The sequence below is a fragment of the Bos indicus x Bos taurus genome, chromosome 29 (genome assembly GCF_003369695.1).
Source record: "Bos indicus x Bos taurus breed Angus x Brahman F1 hybrid chromosome 29, Bos_hybrid_MaternalHap_v2.0, whole genome shotgun sequence".
Lineage (NCBI taxonomy): Eukaryota > Metazoa > Chordata > Mammalia > Artiodactyla > Bovidae > Bos > Bos indicus x Bos taurus.
The window spans coordinates 50,488,951-50,514,725 of NC_040104.1; the positions used below are offsets into that span (position 1 = coordinate 50,488,951).

The 25,775-nt window shown below is 41.2% G+C and overlaps 1 pseudogene; it reads right to left on the bottom strand.

Annotated features, from left to right (window-relative positions):
- The window catches only part of LOC113886094, a 41,036-nt pseudogene extending 15,308 nt beyond the window's left edge, over nt 1-25,728 (bottom strand).
- Between the last annotated feature and the right edge of the window lie 47 nt (nt 25,729-25,775).

A 25,775-nucleotide genomic window follows, 5' to 3' on the forward strand; every position in this document is an offset into this window, starting at 1 on the left:
TGCAGTGGAAGCAGTCTGTGTCCCTGCACACTTGGCACCACCAGGGTCCCCACAAGTCAAGCAGATGTACCACCTTCACACTCAACCCTCACTGGGGCAGAGCAGCCACAGGCAAAAAAGTCTTGTGTCTATGCACGCAGGGTCGCTTTGGTCATGTCAGACTCTTTGCAACTGTGTGGACTGTGGCTTGCCAGGTTTCTTTGTCAGGGATGGGGGTTCTCCAGGCAAGAACACTGGAGTGTATTGGCCATTACTTGTTGCCATACCCTTTTAGAGCACTATACTTCCTGCTGCCCTAGCCGCCAACTCCCTTGAGGACCTGGTGCTGCCAGAACCCCTGAGACCCAAACAGCTGCACCACCTCCACACCTGGCCCTCACTGGAGCAAACCCAACTCCTCCAGGGCAGCCTCAGGAGCAAACTCCAGTGGATGACCCACATATAGAGATGGAAATAAAACCACAACTGAAATCCAGGGGCAGTGTGACTAAGGAAGAAGATCCAAAACTTTCCCACTAGCTGTACAAGCTGCAGATTAAATCTACAAGACCAACTAGGTAGACGCTGTGTCTATGGAATATATGAAAGGACATTGAGAGCTCCCACAGAAGAAAACTCACTAGCTCTGATAGCTGTGGACATTGGAGGCAAGAACACACAGGACTAGGACCAGATTAAAATCTGAGCTGCCCCCACAGCAGGTACAGAGAGATCAGCACAGCGTTGGAGGGCATCCCAGGGAGGTGAGGTGGACTGTGACTCCCAGTGTAGGAAAGGACTCTGACAGCAGTGACTCAAGAAAAGCATTAATCTTATTTTTTGACTTGCTCTGTAGATTCTTTTGGATTTTTTTTTCTTTTTTTTCTTTGCCTCCCCACTCCCCTTTCTGTTGTAGTTGTCGATTTTATTGACAGTAAGAAATCCAGTTAAGCTTTTGAACTTATTTTTTTCCCCCCACTCACATTTTTTATTGTTGTCATAAACATCTGCCTCTACAATGGGCTTTTGCATTTCTGTGGAGTTTTCCTCTTTTTTTCTTTTCCATTTTTAAAATTTTAATTAAAAAAAAAACCTATTATTATTTTTTCTACATTTATTCCTTTGTTTACTTTTCCTACTGTTCTTTTTCCCTTGCAGTTAATCTTTGATGTATATAAATCTTCTCCATCTACCTCTATTTAACTTTGCCTATCTATTCTTTATTTTCTTTCTTTCCTTTCCTCTCAACATATTTATTAGTTTTGTTTTCATTGATTTATTCCCCACTTGGTGCCTTGCTTTAGTTTTGTTTTCCAGTTAGTGCTAAGTTAGTTTTGTTCTTAACTGGTAAATACAATTTGTGATTTCCTTTGTGCTCCAGGTCAATCTACTGTACTTTATTTTTGTTGGACTGTTTTCACTGTGCTCATGGGTGTATATGTATATGTGCATATTCCATTATTTTAATTATTATTTGACTGATTTTGTAACTGCCATTTGTCTGAGGTTCATCTTTGATTTCTCAGTTTTGGATATTTGTTTTAATCTCACTTAATGCCATAACAAACCACTTGTGGAATCTTTGTTCCTGACCAGAGATCAAGCTGTGAGTTTTTGGAGTGGGAGCACTGACTCCAAGACCCTAGACTACCAGAGAACTAACTCTAGGAAGTATCAAATAGTGATAACTCACACGAAGGAAACCACTGGACTACAACACTCTGCATCACCCAACCACCAGTAGCACCCTGTGCAGGATGCCTCATCTAAACAACAAACAAACAAAACTACAAACCCAGTCATCAGCAGACAGGATTACCACCTCACTCAGCCTTGCCAATCAGAGGAAAAATAAACAAACAAACAAACAAAAACTTCACACAAATCTCACCCTGTAGGAAGTTCACACACATACAAACTGCTGGACCAATCTTAGGAGGACAGAAACCAAAAGGAAGAAAGAATTCAACTTTCTTCAAGGAAAGAATTCAACTTTCCTGAAGCCTGGGAAAGGAGACCTCAAACACATTAACTTAAAAAAAAAAAAATGAAAAGGCAGAGGAATACTGCACAAATGAAGGAACAAACCAGAAACACAGAAGTCCAAATAAATGAAGAGGAAATAGGCAAACCACCTGAAAAAGAATTCAGAATAATGGTAGTAAAGATGATAAAAAACCTTGAAAATAACATGGAAAAAATGCAAGAATCAATTAACAAAGACCTAGAAGAATTAAAGAATAAACATACACGTGTTCCCCATCCTGAAACCCCCTCCCACCTCCCTCCCCATACCATCCCTCTGGGTTACCCCAGTGCACTAGCCCCAAGCATCCTGTATCATGCATCGAAGGCAAAACCAATACAATATTGTAAAGTAATTAGCCTTCAATTAAAATAAATAAATTTATATTTAAAAAATTAAAAAAGAATAAACATACAGAGAAAAACAACACAATTAATGAAATTAAAAATACTCTAGAAGGAATCAATAGCAGAATATCTAAAGCAGAAGAATGAATCAGTGAGCTGGAAGATAAAATCGTGGAAATAACTTCTGAAGAGCAGAATAAAGTAAAAAAAATGAAAAGAGCTGAGGACAGTCTCAGAGACCTCTGGGACCATATCAAACACATCAACATTCGAATCATAGGGGTCTCAAAAGAAGAAGAGAAAAAGAAATAGTATGAGAAAATTTTTGAAGTGTTTATAGTTGAAAATTTCCCCAACATGGAAAAGGAAATAGTCAGTCAAGTACAAGAAGCACAAAGAGTCCCATATAGGATAAACCCAAAGAGAAACATGCCAAGACACATATTAATCAAATTAACAAAGACTATACATAAACAAAGAGTATTAAAAACAGCAAGGGAGAAGCAACAAGTAACATACAAGGGAAACCCCATACACTTAACAGCTGATCTTTCAGCAGAAATTTTACAGGCCAGAAGGGAATGGCAGGCTATATTTAAAGTACTGAAAGGGAAAACTCTACAACCAAGACTTCTGTACCTGGCAAGGATCTCATTCAAAATTGATGGAGAAATAAAAAGCTTTCAGACAAGCAAAAGTTAAGAGAATTCGGTACCACCAAACAAGGTTTACAACAAATGTTAAAGGGACTTATATAGTCAAGAAATACAAGAGAAGAAAAAAGATCTACAAAGTCAACCCCAAACAATCAAGAAAATGGCAATAGGAACATTGATATCAGTAATTACTTTAAAAGTAAATGGAGTAAATGCTCCAACCAAAAGACACAGACTGGCTGAATGGATACAAAAACAAGACCCATATATATTCTGTCTACAAGAAACCCACTTCAGACCTTAAGACACATATAGACTGAAAGTGAGAGGATAGAAAAATATATTCCATGCAAATGGGAAGCAAAAGAAAGCTGGATTAGCAATATTCATATCAGACAAAATAGACCTTAAAATAAAGAAGATTACAAGAGATAAGGAAAGACAGTACATAATGATCAAGGGATCAATCCGAGAGAAAGACATAACAATTATAAATATCTATGCACCCAACATAGGAGCACCTCAGTACATAAGGCAAACACTAACAGACATAAAAGGAGACATTGACAGTAACACAATAAGAGTAGGAGACTTTACCACCCCACTCACACCAATGGACAGATCATCGAAACAGAAAATTAATAAGGAAACACAAGTCTTAAATGATATGTTAGATGAGATGCATCTCATTGATATCTTCAGGACATTCCATCCAAATGCAGAAGAATACACCTTCTTCTCAAGTGCACATGGAACATTCTCCAGGATAGACCACATCTTGGGTCACAAATCAAACCTCAGTAAATTTAAGAAAATTGACATTGTATCAGGCATCTTCTCCGGCCACAATGCTATGAGACTAGATATCTATTACAAGAAAAAAAGTGTAAGAAACACACACACATGGAGATTAAATAACACATTTCTAAAGCACCAACAGATTACTGAAGAAATCAAAAGGGAAATTTAAAAATTTCTAGAAACAAATGACAATGAAAACACGACAACTCAAAACCTATGGGATGCAGCAAAAGCAGTTATAAGAGGGAAGTTTATAGCAATACACCCCTACCTCAAGAAACAAGAAAGACATGAAACAGACAACTTAACTTTACACCTAAAACAACTGGAAAAAGAAGGATAAAAAAAAAAACAAAATTAATAGGAGGAAAGAAATTATAAAGATCTGAGCAGAAATAAATGAAAAAGAAATGAAAGAAACAATAGTAAAGATTAATAAAACTAAAAGCTGGTTCTTTGAGAAGATAAACAAAATTGACAAACCTTTAGCCAGATTCATCAAGAAAAAAATAGAGAAGAATCTAATCAACAAATTAGAAATGAAAAAGGAGAGGTTACAACAGACAATGCAGAAATACAAAGGATTATAAGAGACTATTATGAACTACTATATGGCAATAAAATAGATAGCCTGGAAGAAATGGACAGATTCTTAGAAACTTTCAATCTTCCAAGATGGAAACAGGAAGAAATACAAATTATTAACAACCCGGTTACAAGCACTGAAATTGAAGCTGTGGTCAAAAACCTCCCAAAAAACAAAAGCCCAGGACCAGATGGCTTCACAGCTGAATTCTATCAAACATTTAGAGAAGAGCTAATGTCTATCCATCTAAAACTCTTTCAAAAAAATTGCAGAGGAGGGAACAGTTCCAAACTCATTCTACAAGGCCACCATAACCCTGATACCAAAACCAGACAAAGACAGCACACGAAAAGAAAACTACAGGCCAATATCACTGATGAACATAGATGCAAAAATCCTCAGGAAAATTTTAGCAAACAGAATTCAGCAACACAACAGAAAGCTTATACACCATGATCAAGTTGGGTTTATTCAACTTGAAGGATGCTTCAGTATATGCAAATCAATCAAAGTGATACACCATATTAACAAATTGAAAGATACAAACCATATGATCATCTCAATAGATGAAGAAAAAGCCTTTGACAAAATTCAGCACCCATTTATGGTTAAAGCTCTTCAAAAAATGGCCATAGAAGGAACCTACCTCAACATAGTAAAGGCCATATATGATAAGTGTACAGCAAATATTATTCTCAATAGTGAAAAACTGAAAGCATTCCCCCTAAGATCAGGAACAAGACAAGGGTGTCCACTTTCACCACTAGTGTTCAACATAGTTCTGGAAGTCCTAGATAAAGCAATCAGAGAACAAAAAGAAATAAAAGGAATCCAGATCAGAAAAGAAGAAGAAAAACTCTCATTGTTTGCAGATGATATGATACTGTACATAGAAAACCCTAAAGATAGTATCAGAAAATTACTAGAGCTACTCAGTGATTTAGCAAAGTTGCAGGGTACAAAATCAATACACAGAAATCACTTGCATTTCTACATACTAACAATGAAAAATCAGAAAGAGAAATTAAGGAATCAATCACATTCACCATTGCAACAAAAAGAATTAAATATCTAGGAATAAACCTATCTAAGGAGACAAAAGAAATGTACACAGAAAATTATAATATACCAATGAAAGAAATCTAAGATGACATAAATAGATGAAGGGATATTCCATGTTCCTGGGTAGAAAGAACCAATATTGTGAAAATGATTATATTACCAAACTCAATCTACAGATTCAATGTGATCCCTATCAAATTACCAATGGCATTTTTCACAGAACTAGAACAAAAATTTCACAATTCGTATAGAAACACAAAAGACTGTGAATAGCCAAAGCAGTCTTGAGAAAGAAGAATGGAGCTGGAGGAATCAAGCTCCCTGACTTCAGATTATGCTACAAAGCTACAGTCATCAAGACAGTATGGTACAGGCACAAAAACAGAAATATAGACCAATGGAACAAAATAGAAAGCCCAGACATAAACCCATGCACCTATGGGTAGCTTATTTTTGACAAAGGAAGTAAGAATATACAATGGGGCAAAGACAACCTCCTCAATAAATGGTGCTGGGAAAACTGGACAGCTACATGTGAAAGAATGAAATTAGAACACTTCCTAACACCATACAAAAAGATAAACTCAAAATGGATTAAAGATCTAAATGTAAGACCAGAAATTATAAAACTCTTAGAGGAAAACATAGGCAGAACACTCAGTGACATAAATCAAAGCAAGATCCTCTATGACCCACATCTTAGAGTAGCAGAAATAAAAACAAAAGTGAACAAGTGGGACCTGATTAAACTTAGAAGCTTTTGCACAGCAAAGGGAACTATAAGCAAGGTGGAAAGCAACCCTCAGAATGGGAGAAAATGATAGCAAATGAAACAACTGGCAAAGGATTAATTTCCAAAATATGCAAGCAGTTCATACAACTCCATACCAGAAAAACAAACAACCCAATAAAAAAAGTGGGAAAAAGACCTAAACAGACATTTCTCCAAAGAAAACATACAGATGGCTAACAAACACATGAAAAGATGCTCAACATCACTTATTGTTAGAGAAATGCAAATCAAAACTACAATGAGATATCACATTACACCAGTCAGAATGAACCTTATCAAAAAGTCTACAAATAATAAATGCTGGAGAGGGCGTGGAGAAAAGGGAACACTCTTGCACTGTTGGTGGGGATGTAAATTAATGCAGCCATGAGGGAAGATGGTATGGAGATTCCTTAGAAAACAAGGAATAAAACCACCATATGACCCAGCAATCCCGCTCCTCGACATATACCCTGAGGAAACCAAAACTGAAAGAGACCCATGTATCCCATTGTTCATTGCAGCACTATTTACAATAGCTAGAACATGGAAGCAACCTAGATGACCATCAACAGATGAATGGATAAAGAAGTTGTGGTACATATACACAATGGAATATTACTCAGCCACAAAAAGGAACACATTTGAATCAGTTTGAATGAGATGGATGAACCTTGAACCTATTTTTTTAATACTTATGTTCAGTTCAGTTCAGTCACTCAGTCATGTCTGACTCTTTGCAACCCCATGGACTGCAGCACGCCAGGCCTCCCTGTCCATCGCTAACTTCCAGAGTTTACTCAAACTCATGTCCATTGATTCAGAGATGCCATCCAACCATCTTATCCTGTGTCGTCCCCTTCTCCTCCTGCCTTCAATCTTTCCCAGAATCAGGGTCTTTTCCAATGAGTTAGTTCTTCACATCGGGTGGCCAAAGTATTGTAGTTTTAGCTTCAGCATCAGTCCTTCCAATGAATATTCAGGACTGATTTCTTTTAGGATGGACTGGTTGGATATCCTTGCAGTCCAAGGGACTCACAAGACTGTATTCTCCAACACCACAGTTCAAAATTATAATAGCCAGGACATGGAAACAACCTAGATGTCCATCAGCAGATGAATGGATAAGAAAGCTATGGTACATATACACAATGGAGTATTACTCAGCCATTAAAAAGAATACATTTGAATCAGTTCTAATGAGGTGGATGAAACTGGAGCCTATTATACAGAGTGAAGTAAGCCAGAAAGAAAAACACCAATACAGTATACTAATGCATATATATGGAATTTAGAAAGATGGTAACAATAACCCTGTATATGAGACAGCAAAAGAGACACTGATGTATAGAACAGTCTATTGGACTCTGTGGGAGAGGGAGAGGGTGGGATGATTCTGGAGAATGGCATTGAAACATGTATAATATCATATATGAAATGAGTCACCAGTCCAGGTTCAATGCACGATACTGAATGCTTGGGGCTGGTGCACTGGGACGACCCAGAGGGATGGTATGGGGAGGGAGGAGGGAGGAGGGTTCAGGATGGGGAACACATGTATACCTGTGGTGGACTCATTTTGATATATGGCAAAACCAATACAATATTGTAAAGTTAAAAAATAAAATAAAATAAAATTAAAAAAAAAAAAAGCATCAATTCTTCAGTGCTAAGCCTTCTTTATGGTCCAACTCTCACATCCATACACAATTACTGGAAAAACCATACCCTTGACTAGACGGATCTTTGTTGGCAAAGTAATGTCTCTGCTTTTTAACATGCTGTCTAGGTTGATCATAACTTTTACATTATCATATGTAAAATAGATAGCCAATGGTAATTTGCCATATGGATCAGGAACCTCAAATAGGGGCTCTGTATCAACCTAGAGGAGTGGGATGGGGAGGGAGACAGGAGGGAGTTTCAAAACAGAGGAGATATATGTATACCTATGGCCGATTCATGAAGTTTGACAGAAAACAGCAAGATTCTGTAAAGCAATTATCCTTCATAAAAAAATTAATTTAAAAAAGAGCTATATACCCAGATAAGTGCACAGATATTTTCAATGTGGTACGTTCAACCAAATTAAATATAATAGCTATTATGTAAATATTGACTAATATGTCCCAGGCACTATTCTAAGCGCTTTACATAAATCTCAAGTAATCATCTCAATAAACTTGTGGGGTTGAAACTATTATTATCCTATTTTACTGATTAAAAAACTGAGGTGAGAGAGGTCAGGTCCTGGCCCAAGGTCATGTGACTCTGATAGAGGTCAGCCCAAGACTCCATGAGAGATTCAAGATGGATCAGCTAACCCAAACTGGGGAGGACCAGAGGCATTTCCAGAGAAGGTGGTACCCGCTCTGAGTCTGGCAGGACAGGAAGGAGTTAGGTGAGACAAAGGCCATTAGGAGATGATTTAAGTGAGTGAAAGAAAAGATGACAGACATGATGTATTCAGGGACCATCAGCAGGGTATATTGCTGAAATACAGAATTTCATGGGGAGCCTAGCAAGTTTCTGATATGAGCATGGGTCAAATCAGTAGGGCTTTGCATGCCATGCTAAAAACTCTGCCCCCTCTTCTTTTTTTTGCTTCACCATGTGGCTTGCAGGATATTGGTTTCCTGACCAGGAATTGAACTGGTCCCATGGCAGTGATGCTGTACTTTGGACAGCACAAGGAAACTTCCTGACAATAAATTCAGATGAGCACACTATTGGGAGAGACAGTGGAATTTTCTGGGCACTCTTAAAATTTAGGTAATAATTCTTATGGCTCCATCTTTCCCATAATTTTTTTTTCTTTTTTTGATCAGACCATTTTTTTAGATCCCAATTGTGTTGAGAACTCAGATCTTCTTTTTACATGAGTTAAGTTCTTAGGTACATGTCATAGAGATTTAAAATTTTATGGGATTACTTAAAGATGCATGGATCTACCTCATTGAAATTTATAATTAGCAAATGGAAAATAGTATTAACCATAATGTATATAGCATTTGCTATACTTTAGGTGGCTCAGTGGTAAAGAACCCGCCTGCCAATGCAGATTGGGTTCAATCCTGTGGAACAAGTGTATGAAGCCCACTCCAGTATTCTTGCCTGGAGAATACCAGTGGACAGGGGAACCTGACAGGCTATGGTCCATAGGGTCACAAAGAGTCAGATAGGACTGAAGTGACTTGCCGGCATGCATACTTTGTACATACCTTACATACTACTGGACTTCCCTGGTGGCTCAGACGGTTAAGCGTCTGTCTACAACGTGGGAGACCTGGGTTCAATCCCTGGGTCGGGAAGTTCCCTGGAGAAGGAAATGGCAATCCACTCCAGTACTATTGCCTGGAAAATCCCATGGACAGAGGAGCCTGGTAGGCTACAGTCCATGGGGTTGCAAAGAGTCGGACACGACTGAGCGATCTTCTTCTTCGTGGCAGTGAAGGCACCAAGTCTTAATGACCAGACCATCAGGGGATTCCCATGAAAACTCTGGACTTTGTTTGTTGAATTTTACCTTAATGGTAGAAGGGAGAAGAACTAGCATTTATTGTTCACTAGGAGTTGGTGATGGACGGGGAGGCCTGGGGTTGCAAAGAGTCGGACAAGACTGAGCGACTGAACTGAACTGAACCGTGTTACAAACCCCTCTCTTAGGTGCTTGATGCAAATTATTTCAATCTTTTTTTCTATAAAATTTCCTCTCTTAAGAAACCAATACAATATTGTAAAGTAATTAGCCTCCAATTAAAATAAATAAATTTATATTAAAAAAAGAAATAAGGATCACAAATTATTTTAACTAAACCGAAGGCTCTGTGGCAAACCATCCCATTTCTTCTTGACACTGTAAGAAAGATTAATTAATGTCACAAAGAAGAATTGTTTTTAATGAGAAAGTAATAAGAATAATAGTCATGCATTCTTTATACTAGATAACAGCTTTGTAAGTACCATATTATTAACCTTAAAGTGACAGAACCCACTAGCCAGAACCCAATTTATTGGAACCACAAATTATCTCCATCTTGTCCTGTGATTCCATTTTAAGGAGAGATAAACAGGAAACAAGAAAACAGTTGGTATGAAAGATATATGAAGAGAAAAACAACTTCTAGGTCAAGTCCTGAGGTCAATAAACTCTTGTTCCAGCTCACTGTCTCTACCTACAGAGTGTACAATGAGGTCTGGTGTCCAAAGCAAAGACCATTACCTCTGCAGGATGGCAATTATCAGTTCAGTTCATAATGCTACAATTAATAAAGCACAGAAATTTAACAGACAATATAGAATGGTGTTTTCCAAGATGCATTCGTTTTATCAAATGCTTATTGTCTGTTTAACTTTGTACTAGGCCTTTCCAGGTGGAGAAGGCAATGGCACCCCACTCCAGTACTCTTGCCTGGAAAATCCCATGGATGCAGGAGCCTGGTAGGCTGCAGTCCATGGGGTTGCGAAGAGTCGGACACGACTGAGCGACTTCACTTTCACTTTTCACTTTCATGCATTGGAGAAGACAATGGCAACCCACTCCAGTGTTCTTGCCTGGAGAATCCCAGGATGGCGGAGCCTGGTGGGCTGCCGTCTATGGGGTCGCACAGAGTCGGACACGACTGAAGTGACTTAGCAGTAGCAGCAGCAGCAGGCCTTTCCAGGAGCTGGAATTTCCTCCGGAAGAAGGGAGTTCCAGAGCTAAGACCTGATGTATGGAGTTTGCCAGGTAGATAAGTAGGACGATGTGTGTTCCAGACTAAGTGAAAGTGAAAGTCACTCAGTTGTGTCTGACTCTTTGCGACCCCATGGATTATACAGTTCAGTCCACGGAATTCTCTAGGCCAGAATACTGGAGTGGGTAGCCTTTCCCTTCTCCAGGGGATCTTCCCAACCCAGGGATCCAACTCAGGTTCTTTACCAGCTGAGTCACAAGTGAAGCCCAAGAATACTGGAGTGGGTAGCCTATCCCTTCTCCAGCAGATCTTCCTGCCCCAGGAATTGAACCGGGGTCTCCTGCATTGCAGGTGGATTCTTTATCAGCTGAGCTATCAGGGAAACCCGTTCCAGACTAAGGGAAATCCAAACCCTAAGTGGAAAGTCCCTGAGCCCTTTGGTGGGTTGGAGATAGAAAAAGAACTCTGTGCTGTAGTTGCTCAGTCACAAAGTTGTGTCTGACCCTTTGTGACCCTGTGGACTGCAGCACACTAGGCTTCCCTGTCCTTCACCATCTCCCAGAGATGCTCTCCATGGTTGAAGACAGAGTCGTAAGACACAAGTGCAAGTGTTGAGGCCAGTTTGCGCTCAGGGGCCAGATTACAGGAGACCTTCAATATGACAAAGAAAGTTGAGCAGGATGGATGCTCATGATCAGATTCAGGCAATACAAAGGTTATTCTGGGGACATAGAGGAGCTGCCATGGATGGGGGGACTAGAGGAGACCTGCACCTAGGGAAGACACAAGGCCCAACTCCAAGCCCAAGATAAAGGCTGCCCCACCTATGGCTGCTGCAGTGAAGGAAAGGCAGTAGAGCTGCTGGGGAAGGTGGCAATGATGAGTGTGGCAGAAAGCAAGAGGAGAGACTGAAAAAGGAGCCTAGTCTCAGGCCTAGGCCCCTGGGATGGTGGCACTTGTCTCTAAGATGGAAACAAGAGGACCACATTTGGAGGCTGAGACATAAGTCCAAATTAGGTATGCCAGACCCAATTCCATCCTTTGATAACCACATGTCCAGCCTAACTCCTGGTCTTTGGTGGTGGAAGGGCTCAAGTCAGACTGAGCCTGGACATAAGTCTGTCTTTTGCAAGGCCCCATTTTTCAACTCAAAGAAGCCAAAACAGATCCTCATTCACTTTTTTCCTTGTTAAAAAATTAAGCAACTTATATATGAATATATGCTTAGTGGAAAAGTTCAAGTAATACAAATTTGCCTTTGCTAGATTTATCAGAATAGATTAACAGATATCAAACTTTTGAATTCAAGATCTATTTATACTCTTAAAAATTATTGAAGACCCCAGAAAGCTGTAGTTTATGATGGTTATATCTTTTGATATTTATTAATATTGATAATCAACTGAGCCACAAGAGAAGCTGCTATTTATTTATAGCATATCAGAAACTGAGTGAGAAATTGAAAACTGTGTATTTTTAAAGGCTAAGGATAAATGTTAACAGAAGGCTTATTAAATATTAATATAAATAGCATGTTTTTAAATAAAAATATATTTTCTGAAAAATTTTAATGAGAACAGTAGCATAGTTTAGTAACATATACCTGGACAAACCTGTTTAATTATAGACTTAATATTCTCATATCTACTAATATTCTTAGTATCTATTTCTATCTTGAATCTGTTGCAATATCACACATCTTTTTTTTTTCTTTTCTGTTTTTATTGATGTATAGTTGATTTACAGTGTTGTGTTGGCAAATTTTCTTTTTTTAAACTTAATTTTTTTTTAAATTTTATTTTATTTTTAAATTTTACATAATTGTATTAGTTTTGCCAAATATCAAAATGAATCCGCCACAGGTATACATGTGTTCCCCATCCTGAACCCTCCTCCCTCCTCCCTCCCCATAAACTTAATTAATTTTAATTGGAGGCTAATTACTTTACAATATTGTAGTGGTTTTTGCCATACATCGACATGAATCAGCTATGGGTGTACATGTGTCCCCCATCCTGAACCCCACTCCCACCACCCTCCCCATCCCATCACTCAGGGTCATCCCAGTGCACCAGCCCTGAGCACCCTGTCTCATGCATCGAACCTGGACTGGTGATCTATTTCACATATGATAATATACATGTTTCAATGCTATTCTCTCAAATCATCCCACCCTCACCTTCTCTCACAGAGTCCAAAAGTCTGTTCTTTATATCTGTGTCTCTTTTGCTGTCTCGCATATAGGGTCATCATTACCATCTTTCTAAATTCCACATTTATGTGTTAATATACTTATTGGTGTTTTTCTTTCTGACTTGCTTCACTCTGTATAATAGGTTCCAGTTTCATCTACCTCATTAGAACTGATTAAAATGCATTCTTTTTAATAGCTGAGTAATACTCCATTGTGTACCACAGCTTTCTTATCCATTCATCTGCTGATGGACATCTAGGTTGCTTCCATGTTAGCTATTGGTACCTCTGGAAAAGTTCAACATACATTCATGAGTGGAGACAAGTTTGACCTCATAGCTGCCCTGAAAGGGTCACAGGGACCCCAGAGACCCTGGGCTTCACTTTGAGAATCACTGAGCTAGGCATTGGGGGGGGGTGTGTGTGGTCATAGTGTAATTGGGTTTAGAGAGGTCCCTGCAGTCTCAAGAGAGACAGCCACAACTACAGAGCAGCTTGGTGGTATTACATGTCATGCAACTGCCTGCACCTCACTTATATTACCTGTGAAGTGGTGAGCGAGAGTATCTCCAAGGGCTCTTCCTGCTCCAAAATTCTATGTATTTATAAGCTAACCTATACTAGGTACTCAGTACATATTTTTTAAGGAATATATGAAAAATGAAAGAGCAAAGAATGTATGATGTTGTTGAAGGATTTTTGCATTGAGTAAAAAATTGGACTAGAATTCAAGGGTCAAAAACACACACAGCTTTAGGCCAGCTGTCTTGAATAGAAGTAGATGCAGGCTGGTGAGGGTGGTGGGCTCTGTGATGGACTGGGGAGCTCATATCCCACTCAAAAGACAGAAAGTTTGGATCTTGTATTAGACGTCACTCTAGACAAGCAACACAGTCTGAGTTTGCCCTGCGGACTGTGAATTGGGGCTCTTTTAAAATTGGAGTATAGTTGATTTACAAAGTTGTGTTAGTTTCAGATGTACGGCAAAGGGTATCAGTTATACGTATACATATATCCACTCTTTTTCTAAGGTTCTTTTCCCATGTAGGCTGTTACAGAGTACTGAGTAGAGCTCCTTATGCTATACAGCAGGATCTTGTTAATTATCTATTTTTTATATAGTAGTGTATATATATCTATATATATGTCAGTCCCAGTCTCCCAATTTTTCCCTCCCTTGTTATCCCTTGGTAACCACAATTTGTTTTCCATGTTTGTGACTCTGTTTTGTAAATAAGTTCATTTATACTGTATTTTTTTTGAATTCCACATATAAGTGATATCATATGATGTCTGTCTTTGTCTGACTATGTCTGACTCGGTATGACAATCTCTAGGTTCATACATGTTTCTGCAAATGACATGATTTCATTCTTTTCAATGACTGACTAATATTCCATTGTATATATGTACCACATATTCTTTATCCATTCCTCGATTGATGGACATTTAAGTTGCTTTCATGTCCTGGCTATTATAAATAGTGCTGCAATGAACATTGAGGTGTACGTATCTTTTTGAATTACATTTTTCTTTGGGTATATGCCTAGGAATGAGATTGCTGGATCATATGGTAGATTTTTTTTTAGTGTTTTTTTTTTTTTTTTTAAGGAACATCCATACTGTTCTCCACAGTGGCTGCACCGATTTACATTCCCACCGACAGTGTAACGGGATGCCCTTCTCTTCACACCCTCTCCAGCATTTATTATTTGTATATTCCTTGATGGTGACCCTTCTGACCAGTATGAGGTAGTTTTGATTGGCATTTCTCTGATAACTAGTGATGTTGAACATATCTTCATGTGATTTTTGGCCATCAGCATGTCTTCTTTGGAGAAATGCCTTGAATTGGGACTGCTGAGCCAGACAGTCACTTACATTCCTTTTGACTTGTAGCAGAGCCTTACTAAACCTCTTCTGGAAGACCAGGTACCTTGTGGTGCTTCTTCTCTTCCTCCTCCCAATCTAAACCTATTTATGGGAAAGGATGTAGTTATCTCATTCATTGAAGGAAACGTCAATCAGTGAGACTATTATCATGAGATATTTCCATTTTTACATGGTTTACCTCAAGTCAAAACCAGGACGCTCTGATTGTGGAATTTGGGCAATAGTCATCAGGCAAGAATGGGGAGCTTTGGCTGTGCTCCAGAATCTAACACATGTGCCTACGTGCCCAAACCTGGGAGTTGAAGCTCTGCCTATAAAGACCTTTTCTACAGATTCACTCTACAGGCTCTTTGATGGTCAGAAGCATTTTTCCTGGGAATCTATGTCTCAAGAAGGTCTCAGCTAAGGCAGGCCCCACCTGGAGCCAGTTCCTCCTTTCTAACAGGAATTTACTTCCTACAGCCACCCAAACTCAGAAATTTGCTATAGTTAACCAGCATCTTTGAGCCATATAACAGGGCTTCCTGAAGAGCTTCGCTCCTCGGGTAGCATTTTTAAGTGTTGAAAAGAGTAGTTTGTTATTTTCCCAGAAAACAGGTTAGGAAGTTGGCAAACTCCTTCCTGAGTGTGTACCCTGCTCCTCTGTATTCCATAGGCCCAGATCGCTGGGGTTGAACTGAGGGCAGTTTTCACTTAGCCACTACTGGAAGAAACAGAAGAGTGGGAGAAGGGAGCGGAGCCTTCCATCTCCTGAGAAGTGGGGGATCTAGAGTCTGGACTGGCCTTCCAGCCAAACCTATATGGTACCCTGATTTGCCAAATACTTTCACATAGACATCACTCTAAAACCTGGGGACCTCAGACAGCAGAACTCTCTCTGCCTCTATGACTTCTTCCCTGGCCACTAATGATGAAGGGAAATGAAACTTTCTTCACAAGCTCAACCAATGCAAGATCATTATAAATCAAGCTGCAAGACTCAGGAAGACCCACCTATTTTGAGAGTAAATTCAAGGGTCGTAACAGAATCCTGAAAGTTCTATCGCAATGGAATCAACCCAGATTGTTAGACTCTTGCCTTCTTTGTTTCTAAGCTGCAAGCACATGGAGAGTCTCAGGAGCATTTAGTGACTGGGTTTAGGAGAAGTTTTGACTACCCATCACATATAAGTGACACCACAGCTGACTGTGAGGTTTGAGCATGGAGAATGGCAGGACATAGTTAGGCTATGACAATGGTTGTGAAGGGTGATCCCTGTCCTATGGAGGAGTAAATGAATGTCTGACCCTTTAGTCATGGAAAGGGGCAGTGGATGGGTCTCTGGGGGCTTTCCAGCTCTTTGCTTTCGTTTTTCTCTTTTAATGAGAAAGAGAGTATTACCCTAAAGGGTGTAGAAGAGTCACCAAAGAGATGGTATGGGAAAATGCTTTGTTGAGCCCACAGAGGCCAGATTGTTCCCCTCCCTCCACACACACACACACACACACACACACACACACACACAGTGGAGCTGGAAGAAGAGCTAAACCCAGTACTGTCCTTAGACTTGAGCAGTGGGACCCTCCTCTGAGCCCTGGTCCTGAGGAGGTCCCTCATTCTGGAGTGCATTTCTTAAAGAAGATTCCCTTCTGGTGTCCAGGAATATCTGGATGGGCAGTGCCATAGGGACAGGGTGCCTTGGGCCCAGACAGAAACATACATGGGCCTTGGTCTCTGGTCCTGTTTCTCCTCTTCACGGCACTCTCCAATCCTTCAGTGTGTGCAGGGGTTGACCAGTTGCCTCTAGGGGCTCTAGACCTTGTGTTCATGTGGTTGTCCCAGGGACCTGTAGTCAGTTCAATTCTAGGAGGGTGGCCTGGTGGGCAAATTGCTGCTGTTGGCAGGCATGCTTGTTTTGTGGGATTGTGTAAGGCTGGCCATCATAAAGGGGCTAACACTACTATTATATTTAGATTGCCCTCCTCCTGATCCTGCCACACACCCCAAGGGGGCAGACCTGCTTGAACCCCTCAAAATCCATACCTCAAAGAGGCATTAGGGATTCGAATCACACCCTCAGCTGTGTTGGCTTGTGTGTAAGGAGGGAAAAACAAAGGACTTTGAGGACAGAGTGTTTGCTCTTCTTTTTACTACATCTGTGATTGAAGGCCGACTTGCTGGAGTGTCTGGCACCAAGGTTTGCCTCAGGCATGTGGGCTCTGAGGCATCATCAGGCACTTCCCAGCAGAGGGACAAACAGATGCCTGAAAGCGGAAGCTCCCACTGGGTTGGGATGTGGCTCATCATTAACTTTCCTTCCAGAACTCAACCAACATGCCTCTTAGGTTGGACCTTGTACTTTTCCCTCCTCTCTCCCTCCCTCCCTTCCTTTTTTCTTTCCTTCCTACATTTCTTCCTTCCCTCCTCTTTTCCTCCCTCTCTTTTTCTTTCTCTCCCATGGCAGTGTGTGTGTGGGGGGCGGTTTATGGATGGGATTTCCACATGTTTTATTCCACTCTATAAAGTCAACATGCTTCAGAGCGCACTGCCAGGCCATCTCCCCGAACACCTCAAACACCTGGTGCAGCCCTAACGTTCTCCCCACGCCATTCACGTAGGGTTTAACTTGAACCTCACTGAACTCACCATGATATTTAGTTATACTTTAAAACTTGTTTCGTATTGACAGTCTGTTTCCCTCACTAGAGCATAAACTTCTTGAGGGCAAGAACCATGCATGTCTCATTCTCAGTTAACAAAACAGGTGTTCAGCAAATACTTTCAAATAGTGGCTTGAATGATTTAATCACTGGACTTGCATTTGGTGGAGTGATTGTCCATGTGCATTCTACATTCTGTTTCTTTAAAAACCTTAGGTCATGCTCATGTTTGGAGAAATTTCTTGTATATTGGTAGTGTTTTCTTCCTCGGAATGGTCTCCTGAACTGACTTCCAGTTCCTCTAATATGGATCAAGTGTGCTGGTCTAGAGTATAGGCTTCTGTATCAGATAGACATGGATTTGAATCCTGGATCTGGACTATTTTCTAGCTGTGTCACCATGGGCAAGCTATTAATCTTTCTAACCTTTAGTTTTCCCACCTGCAATACAAGGACAAAAATTTATACCTCAAAGAGTATTATGGTGGCAAGGAGTATGAGATGATGTATGCAAAGCAGTTTGTACCTTGGCTGACATATTATAAACACTATAGTCATTAATCTTGGTTTTTCTTCAGTGCTGTGTGCTTGCTGTTCATAGTCGCTCAGTTGTGTCTGACTCTTTGTGACCCCCATGGACTGTAGCCCATCAAGTTCTTTTGTCCATGGTATTCTTCAGGCAAGAATACTGGAGTGGGTTGCCATGCCCTCCTCCAGGGGATCTTCCCAACCCAAGGATCAAACCTAGGTCTCCCACACTTCAGGAGGATTCTTTGCCATCTGAGCCACCAGGGAAACCCAAGAATACTGGATTGGGTAGCCTGGCTAAGAATTTAACTGGGGTCACAGGAATTGAACTGGGGTTTCCTGCATTGCATGGGGATTCTTTACCAGGTGAGCTAACTGGGAAGCCCTTTTCTTCAGTGTCTACTGCTAACCACTGGTTCTGTGCTTACCCTGAGGATACAGAGATGAACAGGATGCCTTTCAAATCTCCCAGTCCACATATGAAGGGACCTGAGCACAGACCTGGACATGGGGATGAGGCAGGACTGGCTCTCAGACCTCCGAGATTGGGCCAGAAGCCTGAGTGGAAGATAGGGGGTGGGAAGAAGGAAGGGAGGGGAGGAAAGAGAAAGTGAAAGTGCTAGTCACTCAGTCATGTTCAACACTTTGCAACCCCATGGACTATAGACTTCCAAGCCCCTTTGTTCATGGAATTCTCCAGGCTAAAACACTGGAGGGGCAGCCATTCCCTTCTGCAGGGGATCTTCCCAAACCAGGGATCAAACCTGGGTCTCTTGCATTGCAGGCAGATTCTTTACCATATGAACTACCAGGAAAGCCCAGGGAGGGGAGAGGGGAGGACAAAATCCCATCCCAGGTGAGTGCATGGTCCAAAAAATGATGGACAGAAGAGAGACTTAGGAGAGTAAGAGTGAGGGATGGGGGCCACACAGGTGTCAAGTGGAGGTTGAAGCTGGCCCTGTGTGGTGGATTCTTTTACTGCTGCTTCAGTTATGTCTGACTCTGTGCGACCCCATAGATGGCAGCCCATCAGGCTCCCCCATCCCTGGGATTCTCCAGGCAAGAACACTGGAGTGGGTTGCTATTTCCTTCTCCAATGCATGAAAGTGAAAAGTGAAAGTGAAGGTGCTCGGTCGTGTCCAACTCTTTGCAACCCCATGCACTGCAGCCTACCAGGCTCCTCTGTCCTTGGGATTTTCCAGGCAAGAGTACTGGAATGGGTTGACATTGCCTTCTCCGATTCTTTTTCTAAGCCTTAGTAAAACTTCAGGCAGAGTGTGAAGGAGGTGTTGAAGGCTGGTGAGACATTGTTCTCAAGGAGTTTAGAGCCTAGCAAGGAAGGTTGACACATAAGCAAATAATAATATAAATAAGGATAAGCATGTGTGCAAAGTCCAGAGGAAGCACAAAGAAAGGACAAACGGGAGGGAAGTTGCGTGGTGGGTGTGATGGGAGGAACCAAGGCAGGCTTCCCAGAGAAAGGGCCTAGGAGGGTTTAGGGGGATGGGAGGGAATTTACTGAGAAGCAGAATGGGTGGAGGGTCAGAGCATTAAAAGGAGGAATGAAGTAGAATGGCATGGTTAGGTGTTCCATAATAATTAGGGCTTTCTCTAACTGTCAGAAAAAGAAACACAAAAAAGGCAAAATGGTTGTCTGAGGAGGCCTTAAAAATAGCTGAGAAAAGAAGAGAAGCTAAAGGCAAAGGAGAAAAGGAAAGATACCCATTTGAATGCAGAGCTTCAAAGAATATCAAGGAGAGATAAGAAAGCCTTTATCAGTGGTCAATGCAAAGAAATAGAGGAAAACAATAGAATGGGAAACTATTCAGTAGAAAACAATAGAATGGGAAACTAGAGATCTCTTCAAGAAAATTAGTGATGCCAAGGGAACATTTCATGCAAAGACGGGCACAATAAAGGACAGAAACAGTATAGACCTAACAGAAGCAGAAAATATTAAGAAGAGGTGGCAAGAATACACAGAAGAACTATATTGAAAAGATCTTCATGACCCAGATAACCATGATAGTGTGATCACTCACCAGACATCCTGGAATGAGAAGTCAAGTGGGCCTTAGGAAGCATCACTATGAACAAAACTAGTGGAGATGATGGAATTCCAGTTGAGCTCTTTCAAATCCTAAAAGATGATACTGTGAAAGTGTTGCACTCAACATAACAGCAAATTTGGAAAACTCAGCACTAGCCATAGGACTGGAAAAATGTCAGTTTTCATTCCAGTCCCAAAGAAAGGCAATGCCAAAGACCACACAATTGCACTTATCTCACACGCTAGTAAAGTCATGCTCAAAATCCTCCAAGCCAGGCTTCAACAGTGTGTGAATCATGAACTTCCAGATGTTCAACCTGGTTTTAGAAAAGGCAGAGGAACCACAGATCAAATTGCCAACATTCACTGGATCATCAAAAAAGCAAAAGAGTTCCAGAAAAACATCTACTTCTGCTTTATTGACTATGCCAAAGCCTTTGACTATGTGGATCACAACAAACTGAAAAATTATTAAAGAGATGGGAATACTAGACCACCTTACCTGTCTCCTGATAAATCTGTATGCAGGTCAAGAAGCAACAGTTAGAATTGAACATCAGACTGGTTGCAAATTGGAAAAGGAGTACATCAAGGCTGTATATTGTCACCCTGCTTATTTAACTTATATGCAGAGTACATCATGAGAAATGCTGGGCTGGATGAAGCACAAGCTGGAATTAAGATTGCCAGGAGAAATATAAATAACCTCAGATATGCAGATGACACCACCCTTATGGCAGAAAGCTAAGAAGAACTAAAGAGCCTCGTGATGAAAGTGAAAGAGGAGAGTGAAAAAGTTGGCTTAAAACTCAACATTCAAAAATCTAAGATCATGATCCCATCACTTCATGGCAAATAGATGGAGAAACAATGGAAATAGTGACAGACTATTTTTTTGGGCTCCAAAATTATTGCAGATGGTGATTGCAGCCATGAAATCAAAAGACACTTGCTCCTGGAAGAAAAGCTATAACCAACCTAGACAGCATATTAAAAAACAGAGTCCAAAAGACTGTTCTATACATCAGTGGTGCACTGGGAGGCCCCAGAGGGATGGTATGGGGAGGGAGGAGGGAGGAGGGTTCAGGATTGGGAACATGTGTATACCTGTGGTGGATTCATGTTGATATATGGCAAAACCAATACAATATTGTAAAGTTAAAAATAAAATAAAATAATAAAAAAAATGAAAAGCAGAGACATTACTTTGCCAACAAAGGTCCTTCTAGTCAAAGCTATGGTTTTTCCAGTAGTCAGGTATGAATGTGAGAGATAGACTATAAAGAGATCTGAGCAACAAAGAATTGATGCTTTTGAACTGTGGTGTTGGAGAAGACTCTTGAGAGTCCCTTGGACTGCAAGGAGATCCAACCAGTCCATCCTAAAGGAAATCAGTCCTGAATATTCACTGGAAGGACTGCTGCTGAAGCTGAAACTCCAATACTTTGGCCACCTGATGTGAAGAACAGACTCATTTGGAAAGCCCCTGATGCTTGGAAAGATTGAAGGCGGGAGGAGAAGGGGACGACAGAGGATAAGATGGTTGGATGGCATCACCGACTCAATGGACATGAGTTTGAGTAAGCTCTGGGAGTTGGTGATGGACAGGGAAGCCTGGAGTGCTACAGTCCATGGGGTTGCAAAGAGTTGGACATGACTAACCGACTGAACACCCACTCCAGTGTTCTTTCTTGCCTGGAGAATCCCAGGGACGGGGGAGCCTGGTGGGCTGCCATCTATGGGGTTGCACAGAGTCGAACACGACTGAAGTGACTTAGCAGCAGCAGCAGCAGCAGCAGCAGCAGAGCAACTGAACTGAATTTAACTGGCTGTCAGGGGTGCATGGATTGGGCTGGGAGAAGGCATTTGATGAACCTTCTTCAATGGACACGTCCTTGAACAGTCCTGACATATTTCTTTAAAGTGAGCAAGTCCTCCTATAGAATGAAGCAGGAAACCGTAATGTCTGGTGCTCCCCGTTCTCCTTGGTCTAAGTGGACCAGGTAGAAATCTGACACTGGAGTCTCACAGAACTCTTTTGCTTACCACTGTGGGAATTGAGCAAGTTCCAGAACCCCTCTAAACTCTGGTTTCCTCATCTGTAAAGCAGATAAAATGGTGCACACCTGATAAGGATGTTGTTATAATTAAATGAGATAATGCATGTAAAGAGTTTTGCATAGAAACCAATATATAACATGCTCTTGGTACATATTGGTAGCATCTAACATATTTATTTATCCATTCATTCATTTTTGCATGTGTTGGTTCACCATTTAATATCAGACATTGGGAACACAGGGATTAATAAAGTTTAGTCCCTGCCTATAAGAAGTCTCTGATGGGTGTTTGTGTGGGAGGGCAGACAAACAGATGATTACTGTGCTGTGTGAGTGTGACAAGTGCTATGGCAAAGACATCTACAAAGTGATGACGGCAGCACAATGAAGGGCGCACTGGTGGCCATGGTGGTGATGATGATCAGAGCCTGGGCCAAATGTTGAGGAGAGGGCTCTAGTCCCTAGGAGCCAGATTAGGGCCAGGCTTGAAAATCAAGTCAAGGCCATCAGCCCTTATCCTGAAGGCCATAGGAACCTGCCAAAAAGTCTCAAGTGGTGGAGAGACCTGATCCCATCTGTGTACAGGAAGGTCACCCTGGCCCCTGTGAGAGCAGCCAGGAAGCCCTAAGGCTCTGAGTAAGAAATATCAATAAAGAGGTCCCATCAAGAAACTGGGGGTCCCAAGGAGGTTGAAGAGCCAAGATCTACTGTGGCAGGGCAGTTAGAGGCCTGGAGTGGTGAGAGTTTTTGGTCAGAGTTTGGGATATTGAAAATCTCTTAAGGAGTATTTAATATTTCTCTTAAAAAATGCAAAAAGGCTAAAGAACAAGACAGTCAATTTGGTCATTCACAGTTTATTTTTTATTTAAAATGACACCTCAGCTAAGGCTAGCAGGAATACTATTTATCTGAATTGGCTTCTCACACTAAAAGTTTTATTGTCTAAATAGCCCATACTATGTTTCAGAGAAATATGATTTGATCCAAAAATATGTTTCTCTTCTACTATGCCTGACATCAAGATTTACCATATCTTAAACCTGGTGAGCATATTGAAGAAATCATGGAGTGAATATCTGGCCTGTCCATCTCACATAGTGGGTGCTTTACAAATCTTGCATTTCTCTGCTTTATGTATGTCTGAATAGTGTCCAATGGAATTGAAAGTATTTGTTCATGTGGTTACTTACAGAATTCCTAATCAAATTCTTGACATTGTCCATGACATCTTGTATTTATTTATTTACTTGTTACTGGAAAACTTATTCATTTACTTGGCTGTGTCAGATCTTCCTTGTGGCACACAGGGTCTTCGCTGTGTCATCCAAGATCCTTGTTACCACTCGTGCACTCTCGCTGTGGCGCGTGGACTCCAGAGCACTTGGGCTCAGTAGTTGTGGCCCGTGGGCTTAGTTGCTCCATGGCATGTGGGATCTTGGTTCCCAGACCAGGATCGAATGGTATCCCCTGCACTGTACGGTGGATTCTTATTCACTGGACCATCAGGGAAGTTCCAACACCTTGTATTTAGCAATGGGTTTTCAGAGATGAGTGTCATAGGAACACAGCATCCACTCACACACTTTTGTACTCCTGAGCTCTTATGTAATTCAGGTGCTTGTTGAGTAGCATCTTTATTGTCCTAGAGTAAGGAAGAATGTCAAACTTTTCAGAACTTTATTTCATTGCTTTTAGTAAACTCTTTCCCGGGCCCTTGTGCCCCTCAGTAACCATGTTCTCTGCTTCAAATAGCTTGAGTGCACTAATCTCATCAGCTCCAGCACCTCCCGTGCACTGGGTCCTTGCTGGGGGCTTTGTTTTGAATCAGAAGCTAGGTGGTACCTGCCTCAGGTGGTACCCTGGACAGAAAAGTTAACTTGTGCATTTTTGATCGGTGTTATTTATGCCTCTGCTTCTCCTGTCTAAAAGAATTGTGTGGCATTTTTTCTAATGATGTTTTTGATAGCATACTAAGACTGTGTGCTTCTTTGTGGTATAAACAAAAGGCTATTTGGTTTGGGATATTTCCAAATGTCCAAGCATGCTCAGTCATGTCCTACTCTTCATGACCCCATGGACAGTAGCCTGCCAGACTTCTCTATTCATGGAATTCTCCAGGAAAGAATACTGGAGTGGGTTGCCATGCCTTCCTCCAGGGGATCTTCACGACTTAGCAAGTGACTTAGTAAGAGTTATTTGTATATTTTTGGATAACAGTTCTTTATCAGACATGTCTTTTGCAAGTATTTTCTCTAAGTCTGTGGCTTTTCTTCTCATTCTTTTGACAGTGTCTTTTACAGAGTAGACATTTATTTTTGAAGTTTAGCTTATCCATTATTTCTTTTATGGGTTGTGTCTTAGGTGTTGTATCTAGAAAGTTATCAATCCCAAGCTCATCTAGATTTGCTCCTAGGTCATCCTTTAAATTTTCTGAATAATCCCTCTGCCCCCATTTTACAAACTTAGAGAGATCGAGTTATTATCCAGAGCCACTCAATCAGTAAATGGTGGGACTGGATTCAAACACAGGTCTGTTTAACCTCAAAGCCCAGCCAGGAGGGCATCTCCTTCCTTCCAGGGCTGCTGTCTCAAAAGCAACTCTGCAGGGGAATCAGACTGGCTGTCTTCCAGGGTTGGATGAGGTCTCTTTCAATACGGAGATTCTAGGTCACAGATCCGAGTAAACAGGTGAATGGGCATTCTCCTTCTTCTCCCTTATGATTTTTCTTCATCCTGAGAAAGGCAGCTCCCTGCCCTTGGGGGTGATGGACTGTAAAATTTTGACTGAACTAGGGGGTTTGGGTGCCTCGTTTTTGTTGATGGGATTTGAGAGAATCCGAGGGAGATGGTGCATGAGCAAATGGAGAATTAGTGAGGTTTTACAATGTTGTTATAAACTTTATGATGTGAGTTGATTGTTTCATGTAGCCTCATAAAACAAGCTGGAGATGGCGAGGGGTGATTACATCACTCCCTTTGCCTGTGGGACAGAGATGAAGCTTTCCCTGGTGCATGGGATTGTTTCCTGGTGCTCCATGCAGACCAGCCTAGTTTTCCAATCTTAATATATTCCTTTAAGTAGGTGTAGAGGAAACATAGGAAGCAGGAGGAAGGTATCAGCTTAACTTTTTGCACTGACATTCTTCCTGGAGAAGGAGATGGCAACCCACTTCAGTATTCTTGCCTAGAGAAACCCATGGACAGTGGAGCCTGACTGGCTACACACAGTCCTTGCAAATTCCTGGCAAAGATAAAAGACCAATGTCACAGCAGAGCACCGAGACTTACAGAACCAAACCTGTTTGGTTTGTACAGTAAGTAAATAAGCCAGTTATGCATTTCCTGGACAGCTGGCAAAAGTTTGGTCACCATAGCCACTACCTCATCGAGCTTACACAAGTTGTCAGCCTCTGTCCCAACCCCAAACTCCTTGAGGAGGAGGAGCTGGGCCTTGTCCATTCCTTATTTATAACTGGCTGGGAGTGAGGGGGAGGGACAGGCAGGGT